General features: G+C 38.9%; 1 long non-coding RNA gene across 2 annotated transcripts in view; it reads left to right on the plus strand.

The window, feature by feature from the left end:
• Positions 1 to 13,511, plus strand: part of LOC129046438 (uncharacterized) — a 142,778-nt gene that overhangs the window by 72,984 nt on the left and 56,283 nt on the right. For both annotated transcript variants that reach the window (XR_008507736.1, XR_010413110.1), the window contains exon 4: positions 9,815 to 9,952. This is a non-coding gene — a long non-coding RNA (uncharacterized LOC129046438). The remainder of the gene's footprint in view (positions 1 to 9,814; positions 9,953 to 13,511) is intronic.

The following is a 13,511-nucleotide window of genomic DNA, read 5'->3' on the forward strand; positions in this document are numbered from 1 at the left end:
AGGAGAAATCATAATCTAGAATGACCCCTTTCTGGCATCTAGATACTTGCTAACAAGATAGCTTCATGTTTTGACACCACTGATATATACATGAGATCAGGCCCCACCTACCCAGAATTTTTAGTCACCATGTTCATTTCTATATTTTAAAACTAAGCCCAAGTGCCATTGAAATTAGGCCGTTTATTGTAATAGTTTTAACTCTTAATACCACGTCTTCTAACTTAAGAAACAGAAGGGGCTTTAAATATGTTTTTGCCTAATACATTTTATTTAAAAGATCTTTAACTTTTGGGATCCAAATCATAAATTTGCAGAAAAGAGGGGTAAAAAAAGAGAACACAGATGCAGTCTATTCAAATCATGATTATTTTAATGTTGGAGAACAGGGAGAAAATTTTGTAGAAATTTTGTCAGCAATTGTTTTATAGTTTAATTACTTTATTATGTTATTCCTTATTCTTCCCCCCACCCCAAGAAAAAGCTAAATCTCCTCTCCTACAGAGTAGCATTTCTATGCATGGGAAATATCTCTTTATAGGAACTACCCATTAGCTTATTTCTGTACCTGCCTCATCAATATAAGCTGGAATACCCTGTAATAGTGGCAATTTATTAACCTGCTGTAAAAGCAGGAGAAAGAACACTCATGCTATTTTTCCCCATGAAAATGGTACTTAGGGTTAGGGGTGTTTTAGGGATATAGTAGTATGGGGGGAGATGAAGAGGGGGTTAAAGAAGCAGAGTCATTTCCCACTACACATATATAAACTTTTAAGCATTAAGGAGGTATCTATAATCCAAAGAAGATATCCCATTTTCCTTCATTTTCTCCTCCCTGCTTTTACTGATACTTCTCCAAGAAGACATAGTCCTTGCCTCTAAAAGAACCTACTGTCTGAAGGAGAGAAAACACAGAAGGCAAATAAATAAATAGAAAAGGCAGCAGGTAATTTAGGACCATGTTGATAATACAGGAGCTCAGAGAAATTTGAGATCAGGAAAGGCTTCCTGAAGGAATTGCAAGGCATGTGTGCAGATCCTGCTGCTGTGATATAGAATAGGTTGTATCTCAATTCTCTGTGAAGCCAAAGGGGGATCTCCCTTCCTCTCACTACCCCAAAGAGCTACTCGGTCTCCCCATCTCTAAAGATGCAGGATGCTATGCTCACCATTGCAGTGGCAACAGCTTAGCTTCTCGGTTTACCTGCCTTAAGGCTGGCAGGGCTTGCTGAGCCCGAGAAGGGTGCTGAAGAGTTCTGTACCCTTCTCAAGGGAAAACGAGGGGGGTGGGGCACAGGAAGCCACACTCCTCTCCCAGCTTAGGCACTTGGGGAGGGAGAGCAGGAGGGAGGAAAAATCCAGCACATGCTGCTAATCATCACAATAGTAACATTTATACAGCACTTACTGTGCAGAGAACTGTTCAAAGCTATTGCCATGAGTTGTTAACTCAGGTGATTCTCCCAACCACCCTACAAGGAAGGACTATTAATATCCCCATTTTAGAGATGAGGCACAGAAAAGCTAATTAACTTGCCTAAGATCACACAGCTACTTAATTGACATAGTTGGGACTTGAGCCCAGGCACCGCTGGACTCCAGTACCTCTGCTCTTACATGGTTCACAACTCAGGCTGCACATTAGAATCACTTGGAGAGCTGTTAAACAATATTGATACCTGGGCCTCCATCCCAGAAATACTGATTTAATTGATCTGTAGTGGGGCCTGGGGCAGGAGTATTTTTTAAATCTCCCCAGGTGATTCTAATGTGCAGCCAGGATTGCCAGCCCAGCCATTCTACGTCTCACTATCCTGTTACCACATTATCTCTGCACCTCTCCCCTCCTCCCTGTTACTTGGACTGTTCTGCCCTGATCGTAGACTCTGCCCTGCTCCATTTTTCCTCCCTCACAACATGGCTCTTGCAGTGGGGTTAAAATATGTCCACCAGTTCTTTGACACTCCTCTCCTCAAAAGGTGAAGCCTAACTCCCCTCCCCTTGAATGTGGGCTGGATGAGGTAACTTGCTTCTTATGAATGGAATCTGGTGGAAGTGATGATCTGTGACTTCCAAGACTGGGTCATAAAAGCCATTGCAGCTTCCTCCTTGTCCTCCCTTGTGAATGTGGACTGTTCACTCTGGGGGAAACTAGCTGCTATACCATAAGAACACGCAAAGAGCCCTATGGAGAGAATCTATCTCATGGCAAGGAAATGTGGATTCCTGCCAACAGCCACTGAAGAACTAAGGCCTTCCAGCAAATAACCACTGAGTGAGCCAAATTGGGAGTGAATCTTCCAGCACCAATGAATCCTCAAATGACTACAGCCCCAGCTGACATCTTGAATGCCACCTCATAAGAGATCCTGACCTGGAGCCATCCTGCCAAGCTGCTCCCAGATTCCTGACCCTCAGAAACCATGTGAGCTAATAAATGTTCGTTGTGGTATGCTGATAAATTGTGGGGTAGTTTGTCATGTAGCAACGGATAACTAATAAAGCCGCCTTCATCCCCACACTCCCACATTGACTTGGAGCTGGGGAAGTTGCCAGGACTGCAACAGAAAAGTGTTCTGATATCCCAAGGTGGAATTCTGAATGTATTTGCCATAGAAACATAGCTCCATGCATATTTATGTATGTACATATATGTATGTAAATGCATAGGAAAAGTCTGGAAGGAACAAGCCATACTGTTGATAGTGGTAGAGCCAGAAATAGGAGAGGGAGTGGGATCAGGAGTGGGGGAGGAAGCCCAGGGGACTTTTCCCTCCTGCCCTGTAGACTACTGTGTTGTTTGGATATTTCACAACGAGAGTGTATCTATGTATCACCTAGGTAATTAAACATATTTTTCCCACATAAAAGCAAGGGGAGTAAAAAAAGCAGCGTAATTGTACCCGAGTCTGGGTTCTGTTGAAGTAGAGTATTATTAGGAATATAGTTCTACAAGTACATTATGGATACAACAGTATTTCATAGTCTGTCCTGACAGCCTTAACACCAGGCGGAACACTGTATTGCGGGCACTGTAGTGATGAAGAATGAGAGAACAACAGGCCTTGGAGCCTGACCCTCACATGTGTTTGATTCCCGACTCCGACACTTACCAGCGTGGCAAGTCATGCAACTGTTCTGAGCCTGTTTTCCTCATCTGTAAAGTCAAGATAATGATAGGAGAATTGAATAGGACTTCACACAGTGAATGATCAGAGGCAGTACTCATTAAATGTCATTTTATGGAAAACTATGTTCCTAGTTCCAGACATCTATATTTTGGGATCATTACAGGTAAATAAATTGAGGGCTACATGATTTACACGTTTTTGTTGATTTGCCTTTTCTTTGCAGAAGTTCATGATACAAAACAGACTTTTAAAACACATTTACTGCACGAATATTGCAAACACTGCAGTGGTCAAATATTTGTTTTTTATTTAAAGTGATAAAGACCTGAACATATTTCACATTTACAATGGAGAAACTGGGGACAGTGGAGATGAACATATAATCCCAAAAGGTTGAAACAGTGCTAAATCTGAATTCTACTGGACATTAGCACCAAAGAAAGTTGGACCATCCATACATTAGAGGTTACCCATGGGGAGCCTACAGACCCCAGAATATCAACAGAGGTATTTCGTTTAACCCATACGGTGTTTTTTAGAAACATTTGAATTTGTTGCCCACATTTAAACTTGGAAGATTTTATATAAATATACAACTTTCAGACTGCTTTTAGAAAACTGATGTATCTGGCTATCTTGGGCCAGTTGGTTTGGACTGAGTCATGGATTCCTCTTTTAGTCAGGTTAAGGGTTTTCCAAGAGGCCACAATTCCTACTTGGACTGGCCTGTGTTACTTATTAAGGTTACTTCCTTGCCCCTGTATGCATTGAGTTTGCACCTCTGAAACTCTGGATGTTTATTCCATGCAATGAGAGTGTGATTGGGACAGGATGCTCATGTGCTTCTACAATTATAAAAACTGCCTTCGGCTCGGGTCATGATCCTGGAGTCCTGGAATCGAGTCCCACATCGGGCTCCCTGCTCAGCAGGGAGTCTGCTTCTCCCTCTGACCCTCCTCCCTCTCATGCTTTCTGTCTCTCATTCTCTCTCTCACAAATAAATAAAATCTTAAAAAAAAAAAAACTGCCTAAGCATGCCTGCAATGTAGAAGTCCTAGAAATGAAGGCCATCTCTCTTTGTTACCTTTTAATGAAATGAAGGGGAAAAAATGTAGAGCTCTCTGAAATGTTTCTACAAGGAAATGAAGAGCTGCTATTTATAATCTACTATACTTCTACAATGAACTAATATTTATTAGGAGGACCTCCAGTCTCTCAAATGCTCTAAAGTTGCATGTCATCATAGTCAATCTATTTGTGTCATTTTTCCATTTGACTGAGTAGGCTGGGATTCTTTTCCTCAACACATGCTCAAATCCTACCAATGGAAGAAAAAATCTGAACCATGACCCTTGCCTTTGATATATACAGAGAGATACTTATCAACTTTGGTGATATTGAGTTCATTTTTAATATGATGGAGTCACTTGTAAATCATACTGTCCAATACTTGTGAAAGAAATGTTCCTGTCTGGTCGTTATTAAAAACAAAAAAATCAGTCCTATATCCTTCATTCTGCTTGAAAAATCTCTCCATGGCAAAATTATTCCCCATAATTAGCAAAAGCTAAAGATGAATTTGTGGTAAAAAAAAAAAAGATTCTTTCATTTGCTAGTAATTTGTCTTAATCTAGGTCATTTTCCCCCAACATTTTATTAAGAAAAAAATTTTTTTTTTTTAAGATTTTACTTTTAAGTAATCTCTACACCCAGTGTGGGGCTCACACCTACAATCCCTGAGATTAAGAGTCATATGCTCTACTGACTGAGCCAGCCAGATGCCCCAGAAAACTTTCAAACATATGGAAAAGTTGAAAGAATGACACAGAGAATACCTATACCTTTATCATCCAGATTATGCAATTTACATTTGCTATATTTACCTTTTTTTTTTTTTTAAGATTTTTATTTATTTATTTGACAGAGAGAGAGAGGGAACACAAGCAGGGGGAGTGGGAGAGGGAGAAGCAGGCTTCCCGCGGAGCAGGGAGCCCGATGTAGGGCTCAATGCAGGGCTCAATGTGGGGCTCGATGCAGGGCTTGATGCGGGGCTTGATCCCAGGACTCTGGGATCATGACCTGAGCCGAAGGGAGACACTTAACGACTGAGCCACCCAGGTGCCCCTTTTTGCTATATTTACTTTAACACATATGCATTCATTCCTCTATCAACCTATCCCTTCACATTCATTTTTTGATACATTTCAAAAAACGTTGCAGACATTAGTGCATTTCACCTCCCAAACACTTCAGCATTAGAATTCAATATTTGCTGGGACGCCTGGGTGGCTTAGTCATTAAGTGCTTACCTTTGGCTCGGGTCATGATCCCAGGGTCCTGAGATCGAGCCCCGCATTGGGCTCCCTGCTTGGCCAGGAGCCTGCTTCTCCTTCTCCCGATCCCCCTGCTTGTGTTCCCTCTCTAGCTGTCTCTCTCTCTGTGTCAAGTAAATAAATAAAATCTTTAGAATTCAGTATTTGCTTATGGGTTTAAAAAAATTGTTTTAGTGTGGTACAATATGTACAACATAAAATTTACCATTTGAATCATTTGGAACTATACCATTCTGTGGCATTAAGTACATTCACATAGTTGTGCAAACATCACCACTGTCTATCTCCAGAATTTACATTTTCCCTAACTGAAACTCTGTACCCATTAAACAGTAACCCCTCACGCCCTTCCTTTCCCCCCTGCCCCGGGCAACCACCATTCTATTTTCTGTCCCTATGAATTTGAATACTCAAGGTACCCATATAAATCATACAATACTTGTTGTTTTATGTTTTTATTTCATTTAGCGTAATGTCTTCAAGGTTCATCCACATTGCAGCATATGTCAAAATTGCCTTCCTTTTTCAGGCTGAATAATATTCCATCGTATGTACATAGTAAATGTTGTTTATTCATTATCCATTGACAGACACTTGAGTTGCTTCCATGTTTTGCCTATTGTGAAATAATGCTGTTATTATGAACATGGGTGTACAAATGTCTGTTCAAGTCCCTGCTTTCACTTCTTTTGGGTATATTCCCAGAAGTGGAATTGCTAGATCATATGGTAATTCTATATTTAATTTTTTGAGGACTTTATGGGTTCTTTTTTATGTAAAATTTACACACAGTGAAATGCACACATCTTAATCTACAATTTGATGGGTTGTGACAAATGCATACTCTAGTGGGTATTTTTTGTTTCTTTTTTAGGTCCTGAATATATGTAATAATTTTTCAGTTAGAATGCTGACATTTTCTGTGACCAAAATCCTGACGGAAAGAGTGTGGGCTTGGATGACACCAAGCATCCAGTTTCAGGATCTACTGACCTTATCAAGTCTCATATTTTGAAGTCTGTAAAAAAATCTCACAGTCCTGGGGCACTTGGGTGGCTCAGTCAGTTGAGTGTCCAACTCTTGATTTCGGCCCAGGTCGTCTCATGATCGAGCCCCGTGTCTGGATCCATGCTCAGCATGGAGTCTGCTTGAGATTCTCTCTCTCTCTCTCTCTGCCTCTGCCCCTCCCCCCACTCACATTCACTCTATCTCTCTCTCAAAATAAATAAATAAAATCTTAAAAAAAAAGATCTCACAGTCCTGAAATCAGGAATTTGCAAAAACTATTATCTACGTCTTCCACTACTGACTATAAACACTTTAGCTTGTGTAAGCAATGACTACAATTGTTTCAGAAAGGGATTTTTAAACAGAAAAAATGCATGTTGAGCTCAATTTTTTAGCTCCTACCCATTACCAGAGATAAGATGATCTCCCCCCTGCATCTATCATGCAGATTTTCCAGAGTCTATAATGAGGCTCTTCCTAAAGATTCTAAGCAGTCAGTGAACAATATATATCTTGCACATCAAGAATTTATATTATTGACAATGAAAACAACAATATATATAGCAGTCAGATTGGCAAAAACTGATAATAGTCTCGTTGTGAATGGTATGGAAAAACTGGCATTCTCAGATACTGTAGGTGGCATTAAATGGTAGGAGGATTTGTTACTTAGTGCTTGTTAACATTTTTAATATACCTTTTTCCAACCCTAGGAGTTAGGAATTTTTTTTTACAGAGATGCTTGTACAAGTGTACCAAGATATAACTGTACACTGTTGTTCATTGCTGCGTGGCTTATAGTAGCAAAAAATTGGAAACAACCCAAATATCAGTCAGTAGGTAACTGCTAAAAATAAATCCTGATATACCCACATTTAACTGGTATAACTTGCTTTACCAGCTTGGACACAAATAAGGTTACATCGTTTTTATTTTTTTCAAATTTCATTAGGCCCGAACATCTATGTGCCCGATTAGTGCCAGAGGAAGTCCACTGCCTGTCTCCTTTCTTAAGGCCTCTTCCCTCCCCTGAATTACCCAACCACCCTGGGGCTTTACTCCTTGCAAAGTGGCCAGTCCTGCTTCTAAATGCCTCAAGGAGAGAGAACTAGGGAATCTGATTAGTCTATTAGAAGCCTTATTTTCAGCGTCTGTTGCTTCTGTTTGCCATAATATGACCGTTGAAAGCTGCAAAAGTAATAAATAGGGTCTACCGTTGTATAATAAAGAATTTTAAAAAAAGGTTTGATTGAGACTTTGTTTTGAAAAAATAAAAGATTATCTTATCTTTAAATGTGATTTATCTTTGAAGACACACATGTAACAACTCTAATTGCAACAATGCTCTAATTTTTAGAATAAACAAAGAATGAATCAAGTGTTGATTTGGTGAGGGGGATAATTTTCCCAGCAAAATTATATGATAGCAAATTTTGACACCCTTCACTTCATGCTGACTTTTATAGCAGAATCATACAAAGGTCATTTTGAAAAAAGATGTGAAGGCTTCATCAATTTTCCTGAGAGCTTCTCTTAATCCTTTGATATTCAAATAATTCTCCTTTTGAAGAATTTATCCTCTTATCATCCTTGTTGTTTTTCTCATCTTTAATTGTTAACTGGTCTAACACTGCCAGATACTCATTTGCCTATGGAACAGTTCTCCAAAATCGCTTTCAATGACTTCATAAAATTCTGCATCTTTTGCAAGATTAGCAATCTTACATGGCCACTGAAATGCATTTTATTTACACTGTATTGTCAGATGTTTATAACATCTACCATCAGCAAAATTGACTGACTCGGTGGGGAGAGATGCTGGTAATAAGTCAGGAGGGCTATTTAAGTGGGAACTAATTTAGTAAGTGGTCAGTTTACTAGTGGATATTTTTTTGTTATGACCAATTTTTGCTTTTCTACACAACTTAACAACTACTGTAAATCAGATAATGATAATGAATAGCTGGAAAACAAGAAATTTCTATATAATGCAGCACTAAAAAGGAATGAGGTGTATGTTGACATGGATAAACATTTCACAGTGCATTGTTAAATGAAAAAAACAAGTTCTAAAAGATATAAATAGCATAACAATGTGTCCAGGAAATAATAATAAATGTTAGTGTATGCATCAAAAATATAAATTAATAAAACAACTTGGAAAAGTATACTCTAACTATTAGCAGTCATTTCTAATAGGTGTGTGGGGGAGGGGGAATGCTCATCTTGGTAGCCTTGTTTTTTTTGTTTTTAAAGATTTTATTTATTTATTTGACAGAGAGAGACACGGCGAGAGAGAGAACACAAGCAGGGGGAGTGGGAGAGGGAGAAGCAGGCTCCCCGCAGAGCAGGGAGCCCGATGTGGGACTCGATCCCAGAACCCTGGGATCATGACCTGAGCCGAAGGCAGTCGCTCAACCGACTGAGCCACCCAGGCGCCCGGTAGCCTTGTTTTTAATGAGTATTTATTACACTTTCAAAGATGATGAAAGCCAATTAAAAATATCTTTTAACTAATACAGCTGTGAAATGGCCAGAGGTTAAAAAAGGAAAAAGAAAAAGAAAAATGGACTATCACTACATTAGTGTGTCCAAACTTTAGCGTACTCTCAGAAAGAGCTTTCACAGGCCCATTTTGAAGGGGCATAATGGGATTCTTCAATATGAACCTGTTTTGTTATAAACACCCCAGAGCTCATTCTCAAAATAATCAAGCCACAGACATTTACTGAGAATCTGTTATTTTCATGATACTGTGCTATACTTAGTGCTCAGAGGAATATAAGGATCTATAAGACTACTGGAGCCTTTCCTCAAGAGTTAACAGTTTAGTTGAGAAGGTAAGAAGCTCCTCACTGAATGAAGTAGGCAACAGCACCTGGTCATCAGTGACCAAGGTCTGAGCAAGATAGTACAATTGTGCCAAGGTGGAGAAATTGACTAGCTAAGTTTTCAGAGTCTTTGCTCCTGCTTAGAATTCAGTGGGTCCAAACATTAGATGAAGGTCATAATTGAGCATAGATATTAATCTTGAGAGAAGAAAGCAGCTCTTCATTCTACATAGGAAGATAAAGTCATACATTTGTCCAAAGACCAGTTAGAGCTCCATTCAGATCTTGCGAGGGCTTCAGGGGGCTTTTGATGGGGATACTGATGAAATGAGATGGTGAACAGTGGGGTTTGTATTTTTTTGCTCTTCTGCCCCGTTTTAGTGAATGAGGAACCTGACACTGACTCAAGGCTACACTGCTGCTAAGGACAGAATCAGAATTTGAATTCAGCATTTGTGACTCTAGAGCCTACTCTTAATTTTTATGATCCACTCCTTTCTCATTGCAGATTATGGGCTAATTGTCACCTGCTACACGTGGAAGGAAGAGATGTTTGGCATGGCACTGATCAATGTGTATATTAACTGGGAAATTTACCTCCAGGAGAAAAGAGAAAACCAGCTGTATGAATGGAATTTGGAGAAAGGTAATACCTCCTTGTAAACAACAGTAAGATCCATGAAATCTCTATAGTCTTCCTGGAAAAGCAGTTGCCAAGATTTCTGTAGGCTTGGTCTTCCTTTTCACTCCTGGAAATAATCCATTTAGGGCAGAGTTGAAACACATAAACAGAGTAGCACTTTCTCTTCTGCCTCTCTTCTGCCTAAGCAGTGAATAATCAGAGGTGCTTTGGATTCTGAAGTTAGCTCAACAAAATTCTAAAAATTTGCTGTTGGGGCGCCTGAGTGGCTCAGTCAGTTAAGCATCTGCCTTCGGCTCAGGTCATGATCTCAGGGTCCTGGGATCAGGCCCCACGGCAGGCTTCCTACTCAGTAAAGAGCCTGCTTCTCCTCCTCTCACCCTTCTCGTGCCCTCTCTCTTGGTCACTCTATCTCAAATAAATAAATCTTTAAAAAAATTTAAAAAATTAAAAAAATAAAAATTAGCTGTTGATATACTTCAATTACAGAGTCACTTTGTATGGCATATTCAATATCTAGAATAAAAGTGCTTTATATGTGCTATATAACATAACCTATAGTGATAATGTAGTGTGCCATAATATTTACCACTTAATTGTACCAACTTGTTCTTTAGAACTCCTTAAAATACAGGGAAAGTGTGACCTTATCATTAGAGTTTAGCTTGGATCTATGAGTCTTTCCAGGAAAGTTAAAAACTTTAAAAAAGTGTACATTTAAAAAAAATCATTTGATCTTTTAGGCAAAGTCTATTATATGTATGATCTTGCAAAATAATATCACAGAAGAATTGAATAGAGAAAAAAACTGGTTTTAGTTCACTACTGTGGTCATCATGAAATACAAGACAACTTATTTAGGTCCCTTCCCTTGTTGCAGAGTGAAAACAAACTGCTTCTTATATCCTCTACTTTTGAAACACAAAAGTAGCCCTTTTTAATGGAAAATGTCTGGGAGTCACTGCCTTGAAAATTTTCTAAAAAGCACTCTCAATATCCTAAATTATAGGAAAATAACTTGTGAATAATGAGCTACACATTCTTTCTCTCCTTCTTTGCCCTCTTTATCTCTGAGAATGTGAGGAGTTGGCATTGAACATAACAATGACTTATGGACAACCTCAAAGGTCTATGGGAAAAAAAAATCTGCAGTTTTGCTGAGGCAAGCATCAGAATCCCAAACATTATTGTCTGAGAACAAATCACTTGATTAGTGAGTGGGCTCAGCCATCCACCTGGTATTCACATCTTAAGCAAAATCTTATGGTTCTCTATAATCGTCACATCTGCAATAAATCCTGAGAAAAGATAATAACTTGGCTTCTTTGTAGAAATGGCCCTGAAAAAAAAGTCAACTGCCAGTGCAGTGCTGAAAAGTGATGGCATTTATTAATTTGCATTATCATATTTAGATAATTGCATGATTATATTTATATTTAGATATTTGGAATGTAATTAGATGCATGACATTGGAAGCCTCTTGATATAAATTTGAAGACTCCCTGTGTATACATGCATTTCTCTGCAGACTGGCACATGACTTCTTTAAACAGAGATGGGAAGACACCTTCTGGTTTCACCTGTTGATTAGGCAAAAAAGAAAATGTTATATTATTATGATCTTTTTGGGGGGTAAGTAAGTACCTTTGGAACCTAAAAGGTACTGTGTAACTGTCAAGGTCTGAGATTGCTGTTAGTCAACAAAAGCTCTCTTGTGTCAGTGAAGTTGTTTCTTTCCTCTAAATTTTGCTTTTAAAAAATCCTCTGTAGTTGACCTCATTGTTCACCATGCAACTGAGAAAGGGCTCATTGTTTTCAGCTGAGAATTCCATATAATAATAATCACAATAATCCTAGAATTTTATAAACCACAGAATTAAGGTGGCTCCCCACCTGGTTATCACCAAGCTTTTGAGAGTGAAGGGCTTATGCCATCTTTGATATACATTCCCAACACCCATTTCCCTGGAATGTTATTAGGCATGTTAGGTTCTAACTGGAGACTAAAGTTGAATCACTTATTATTCTGCACATGCCCCTTACTGGTAGTCAGTGAAACTCAGATGAGAATACCCTATCCAGGATTTGATTGTGATGACACATGGCAAGATGTCCAGCATCTCTAGAAGTCTGATGTTTGGCCTAATGCCATTTTAGAGATGGCCTCTGATTTTCATCTGGCCTTCATGAGAATGTTGCGAAACATTATTCTCAAAACTGGTTCTAGATATAATTCTTTTCTTTTTTTTTAAAGTTTTTATTTATCTAGGTGTTATTCTTAATGGTTGTCTTGAAAACGTGGTAGCATCATATAGTTGGACTTATAGATTCTGAAGAATCTTTGTTGTCTCAGAAGAACTCAAGGAAACTTAATTTCCAAACCTGGAAAAGATTCATTTTTTTGAATCACTTGTTTAGCCTTGTTGCCCTGAGTCAAATAAAGTGAGTTACTCTTTATGAAGCATGAACAATGCCAGAAACACATCATTAAAATGTTAAATTAACTTGGCCTGTTAAGGTAAGAATCCAGACAGTTTGGTTCACCTAAAAGTGGGATTAATGATTTTTTTTTAAAGATTTTATTTATTTATTTGAGGCACAGAGAGTACAAGCAGGGGGGAGAGGCAGGCAGAGGGAGTGTGAGAAACAGACTCCCCACTGAGCAGGAGCCCAGTGCAGAGATGCAGAGCTTGATCCCAGGACCCCAGGATCATGACCTGAGCCAAAGGCAGACACTTAATCGACTGAGCCACCCAGGTACCCCAATGATTTTGTTTTTGATCTGGAATAATTCTGGTCACATGAATGAGAGTTCCAAGGCAAAAAGATGGAGGTTAGTTATGAAGATGAGCTCACCACCTTTGCAGTAGGTTCAGGACCAAAGTATAAAGTTTATTTTCTTCAGAGTTGTTGATTGTGTGCTTTTGGCAAACATTAAATTCACTTTTAAGAGGAGGCAAAAGTTAAAATCTATTTGGCTAATAAGTTTAATTTTGTGATCATGGGTTTTTCTTTTATTCTTCACTTCCTGGCCAACAATTTTGAACTGAAATGGAAGATTCTTTCAATATGCTATGACTTTGTTTTGCAAATCACCAGCAGGTCCATAGTAGAAGTTAAAACTTTGCAAGACCAGATATCACAAGAGTATTCTTTCTCTATTTGCCAAGATAAAATCCCAACTTATGGCTTGGGACCATACTGTAAAATGTAAATAACATTTTAATGAGCACTATAGAGGAAGACTGTGCTGGGCCAGTTGCCCAGCACTGAAGGGCTAGGTTTAAGTGTACCTTGGGTCATAATGAAACTAGTTTGGTGGTCTTAGCCTCCCTAGTAGACATTTTCCCACATTAGAAAACTAGCACAGGAGTTCATGCAATTCCCTACAAAGGACTATGTAGCTCTGTCCAAAACCAGAACTGGAGTATGGATGGGATAACTGAAGGAGAAGCTAGAGGAGATCCATGGGCCTTTTAATCCTGAATTAAACTTCTGTCTAGATTTAGGAGGAAAAGGGAAAAGGGAAAATAATTGCATTGTGTATTTTTATTTCTGTCCACAT

This window comes from Mirounga angustirostris, unplaced genomic scaffold (assembly GCF_029215605.1).
Source record: "Mirounga angustirostris isolate CCGP_5_RB_7025 unplaced genomic scaffold, mMirAng1.0.hap1 SCAF_7, whole genome shotgun sequence".
Classification (NCBI taxonomy): Eukaryota; Metazoa; Chordata; class Mammalia; order Carnivora; family Phocidae; genus Mirounga; species Mirounga angustirostris.